The 5,350-nt window shown below is 43.0% G+C and overlaps 1 pseudogene; it reads right to left on the bottom strand.

Annotated features, from left to right (window-relative positions):
- Window positions 1–3,891: 3,891 nt before the first annotated feature.
- LOC126007044 (40S ribosomal protein S5-like) lies at window positions 3,892–4,520 on the bottom strand (annotated as a pseudogene).
- Between the last annotated feature and the right edge of the window lie 830 nt (window positions 4,521–5,350).

The following is a 5,350-nucleotide window of genomic DNA, read 5'->3' as shown; positions in this document are numbered from 1 at the left end:
CCAACAATAAAAAATAAGGAAAGGGGAATTATATATAGGCAATTAAGAGGAAAAAATTCCTTTAGAGGCCTGTGGACTCTCCAGGGAGCCAATCTTTTACAACTGTTGTTTACAGCTCTGCCATGAGGCTGTCAGAAATTTCAGAGTAGAAGGAAAGAAATCACTGTTAAGTGTTTATTAACAGTGCATTTAACAGTTGAGGAACAAGTGATTGCAAGGTTCTGGGTTTGTTTCTGGGTGGGTTGTGTGCATGTGTGTCTTGTTTTTGTTTTTTTTCATTTTCTTCCAACTAAAAGCACAAACTTAAGTCATCTTGCCATGCAGACAGCACCCCACTTCTGCCAGAGGACTGCTCTCCAAGGATGCCTCTGAAGCCTCATCCCTCCATTCTTCCTAGGTAACTTGACCTTACCAGCAAGACCCCGCCCATTTCCTGGGAGGGGTCTTGGAAAAGGTAGATAAGGCTTTAATCAGAGGGGATTAGCCCTTTTTGTCTTTTGCCAGCATGGAAGTCAAAGGGAAGACGGCTGAAAGGAGTTAAGATGCAGGGCTAGCTAAGAATGGCTGAATGCTTAAAAGGTTATGATATAGGCCACACCTGTGGTAGACAGGGCATGAATAAAGTTGATGCTTCCTGAAGCCTGCCTGTGAGTGAGTTCAATACTCGTCGCTTTCCTGGATCCCAGACCTGCCGGTTGATGGGGGATGAAGCCACGTGGCCATGGCCTAAGAATAAAAGCCTCCATCCTTTTCCACCCAAGCCCATCCTAAGGGCGAAATGCAACACCTCTTGTATTAACTACTGTGATCTTTCTCTCATGAAACTGTTCTCTCCTAACTTCAGGCACTTTTAAAAAGATGGTCACTAAATTCTGCATATATTTATGTGTACTCTGTGTGGGTGTGTCTGCACAGGAGAACAGGGGGGGGGGGGAGGCGGGAAGAATGTGTTTTCCAGGAGACCATCTTCCTTTTGCTAAAGTGATATCTTTTTAAAATCTTTCTGTTCTTTTAAGAAAATTGGGGCCAGAGCGATAGCACAGCGGTAGGGTGTTTGCCTTGCACATGGTCAACCTAGGGCTGACCTGGGTTCTATCCCCAGTATCCCATATGGTCCCCCAATCCTTCCAGGAGCAACTGCTGATCAAAGAGCCAGGAGTAATCCCTGAGCTCCACTGGGTGTGGCCCAAAAACAAACAAACAAAAGTAACATGGACATGTTGATCCAAGGCTGGGAATTGTTTTATCTCCCTACAATGCTGAGTATTTAATTCTATCCCAGAAAAAAATGCTATTGGCTTCCTAGGTACCACAAGTGTGGAATCTCCAACAACAGCACAACAAGGTATCTGACCCCTGGATACTGCAACAACAGCAACAACTACAATGGGATGGAGGGGAGACTCCTTAATGCTTGTGGTGTTAAACATAACAGCAGATTACTCTTAGAGGGTTTCCATACAAAAAACAGTAAAATGATATAAAAGCAAAGTTAATAGAGAGCCAAAAGATTATACAAAGGATAAAGGATTTACCTTGCATGTGCTTAGATTTCAAGTTAGATTCCCTGGCACACTAAATGGTCCCCCATGCCCAGTTTGTGCCTTGAACACCAGTGTATAGCACTAATATAAAATAAAATAAGTAGAATAAAAATCAATGTTAAATTTTTTTTTTTTTTTGGTTTTTGGGCCACACCCTGTGACGCTCAGGGGTTACTCCTGGCTATGCGCTCAGAAGTTGCTCCTGGCTTCTTGGGGGACCATATGGGACGCCGGGGGATCGAACCGCGGTCCGTCCTAGGCTAGCGCAGGCAAGGCAGGCACCTTACCTCCAGCGCCACCGCCCGGCCCCAATGTTAAATATTTTAACTGAACCTGGGAGTGTGGATGAGTGGCTAAGAGTGCCTGTTTTTAAAGAGCAAGGTCATGAATTTAATGTCTGGTGCCTCCCTCACGCTTCTACTGTAGTTCTCATAAATGTGCTATTGGGAATCTCCCCCATCCCAATGCTACAACAGAGTGAGATCTCCAGTACACAGGTGTGTGAGCATTCCAATAGAAACGTGCCAATCCCAGGAGCACCACAATTAAAGATTTGCAACCAGGAGCCAGAACTGATAGTATAGCAGGTAGGGTGCCTTGCACATAGACAACCTGGGTTCAATCCCTGGCAACCCTGGTTCCCTGTGCACTGCCAGGAGTACTTTCTTGTGTACTTCCTGAGTGCAGAAACAGGAAGAACCCCTAAGAATCACCAGCTGTGATACAAAAACAAAACAAAAAAAGATTAAAAATTTTTTTTCAAAAAGCAAGCACCATGGCCAGCAAGGCAATTCTTGTGTGCGAGCACCTTGGTAGCCAAGTCCCCTGCTGAGCATCTGAACAGCTCCATATGTATGGTGTCATATGCCCAAATCAGCCCATAGCCAAATGGTTTAAGCACTGCAACTGCATGGGAAACTGGGGATCATCACAACAGAAACAAAGTTTGGTGAGGGGGAATAAAATAAGTAATTTCACCTACTATTTGTTGAATACATTTTAGATAGTATGGCATTATGTAAAAAAAAGAAAACAGGGATTTGTTTGGACTCTATGATAGACCCCAAAAGTAGGCTTAGACAAATAGATAATAAATACACAATTACTCCTAAAGAATACACTTTAATAAAAGACAAAACAGGCTTGAGGGAACTAAAAGATAATTCAAGAGACTGGAACACCTGTTTGCATTTGGGAAGCCTGGGTTCTATCTCTGACCTGTCATGGTCAAACTAAAAGTAGCCCCTGATTACTACTGGATGTGGCCCCATCCACAAAAAACAAAGACACTTATATGTATTCATCTCTTTTGTTCTTTATTTATTCTCCTACATCCATTTTCTAACCTTTACCCCACAGTGGTTTCTTTCCACCTTGTTTCCTTCTTGTGACTACCTGTCCTATCAATTGGCAGCCTAATCTTGCACTATGACCTCCCCCATGTATGTAATTTTCCCCTGTGGTCTACTTGAAATATTCTGGGGACCAACAGAGGAACCATATTCCCTCCACTGGAAAATTCTGCCCTACATTATTATGCCTTTTAAAGAGATAAAACATTCATTTGTACCTTAAAATATCATTTGCTTTACAAATAATCAATACAAGTTTGATATGTACTGTCTCACATTCTAATGCAGTAGGTGATAATTTTCTTGAGTTACAGTTGACTCACTGCTGGGAGGATAGCCTGTCTGTGTCAAGCACATCTTTTCAATTAGCAGGAGACCAAATTGCTGATGTTTTCTGTCTGAAGGAGGCAGAATAGACCTCTATGTATTCTGCACAGCAGGAGAGTAGCCTGGTGTTGAGCATCTGCTCTAATATCAATTGTGGTGTTCTCTGGAAAAATCTCACACTGAGTTCAGAAGGCCTTTTGTTGTTGTTTGTTTGTTTCTGGGCCACACCTCACACACCTGACAGCACTTGGGGGTTACTTCTGGCTCTGCTCTCAGAAATCACTCTTGGCAGACTTGAAAAAACATGGAATGCCAGGGATTTTACCTGGGTCAGCTGCATGCAAGGCAAATGCTCTCTACTCACTGTGCTATAGCTCCAGCCCCCAGACAGGCATTCTAAGTGAATGGTGTTCTGGCTGGAGTCAAAGTACATACTATTCAGGTATGCATACACAAACATACACCTCTTCACTATCTTTCCTTCCCTGATGAAAGTCAACTGCCTCTGGCAAAGATTTCCAAGGTCTCCACTCATGCATCCTGGTCTAGAGTTAGAGATAGTGTTTTAAGAGATAACAAATTCCAGTCTGTGTCCTCTCTGTTTTTTGTTTTTTTTTTTTCTTTGTCCTAAAAGGCAGACAAGTTTATTGAAACAGCAAGCCTGCAAGTCAATGGTTGGATTTGGCCACACGCTCCAGCTCATCCTTCTTGATAGCATAGGAATTGGAAGAACCCTTGGCTTCATTGATGAGCTCGTCAGCCAGGCACTCAGCAATGGTCTCGATGGTCTGGAAGGCAGCCTCACGGGCACCCAATCACAAGAGCCAGATGGCCTGATTCATTCTGCGCAATGGGGACACATCCACAGCCTGTCTCCTCACAGTCCCAGCTCTTCCAATTCGGGTTGAATCTTCCCTGGGGCCACTGTTGATAATGGCGTTCACCAGGACCTGCAGAGGGTTCTCCCCAGTAAGCAGATGGATGATCTCGAAGCCATGCTTGACAATGCGGACAGTCATGAGCTTCTTTCCATAGTTGCGGGCATGCATCATCATAGAGTTGGTGAGGCGCTCCACGATGGGGCACTGTGCTTTGCGGAAGTGCTTGGCAGCATAGCGCCCTGCACTGTGGGGCAAGTATTTGGCATACTTCTCCTTCACAGCTATGTAATCCTGCAAGGAAATGTCATTTATCTACACATCGTCGGTGCTCCACTTGCCGAAGAGCTTGATGTCGGGCGTCTCTGCCACTGCAGGTGCAGCCGTCTCCCACTTGGTCATCCTGGAGGCACAGCCTGGGCGTCGCCTGGCACAGACAGGAAGAGCCTCCTCTTTGTTTGAACAAGATCAATACCACCTCAGTATTGCTTTTCCAAGAAGGAACTTTTTTATAGAATATTTTCCTTTATTGCAGTCTACTAGAGATAAAATAATTTCTTTCTTTTTCTTTCTTTTTCTTTTTTTGGTTTTTGGGCCACACCCGTTTGACGCTCAGGGGTTACTCCTGGCTAAAGCGCTCAGAAATTGCCCCTGGCTTGGGGGGACCATATGGGACGCCGGGGGATATAACCGCGGTCCTTCCTTGGCTAGCGCTTGCAAGGCAGACACCTTACCTCTAGCACCACCTCGCCGGCCCCATAAAATAATTTCTAAACAAAACTACAGATACATGAACATAATATATAGAATATCTTTATATTATGTAATATATATTTTATATATAATACATTCATATAAAATACAATTATATGTGATTATTAGTAATTATTACTTAGTAATCTATATTATGTAGTCAGATATTATCATAATTATATTACATATAATTATAGAAAATTAAAAGAATTTTATTGTATAATGTTTTGAAGGAATATAGTGTATATACCAATACCAGCATAGTATATAGTATATATATCAATACTAGTCCACCCATAGGCCCCTTCCCCTATAGTTGGTTAACCAATTGGTTTTGTGCTGTGGCCCCCTTGGAATATCTTGGGAGTCCACAGTGGAGCCATAAGATCCTGACTGAGAAAAGCTAATCTATATATCATTGTATAGAGAAAATATAGATATAGTATAGATCTTCTACTAGCTATAGCTATATATGCTATATAAAGCATTATTATTA

Source organism: Suncus etruscus, chromosome 4 (assembly GCF_024139225.1).
Source record: "Suncus etruscus isolate mSunEtr1 chromosome 4, mSunEtr1.pri.cur, whole genome shotgun sequence".
Taxonomy (NCBI): Eukaryota; Metazoa; Chordata; class Mammalia; order Eulipotyphla; family Soricidae; genus Suncus; species Suncus etruscus.
The sequence above is the reverse complement of the archived record's forward strand: the minus strand, read 5'-3'. Positions and strand labels throughout refer to the sequence as shown.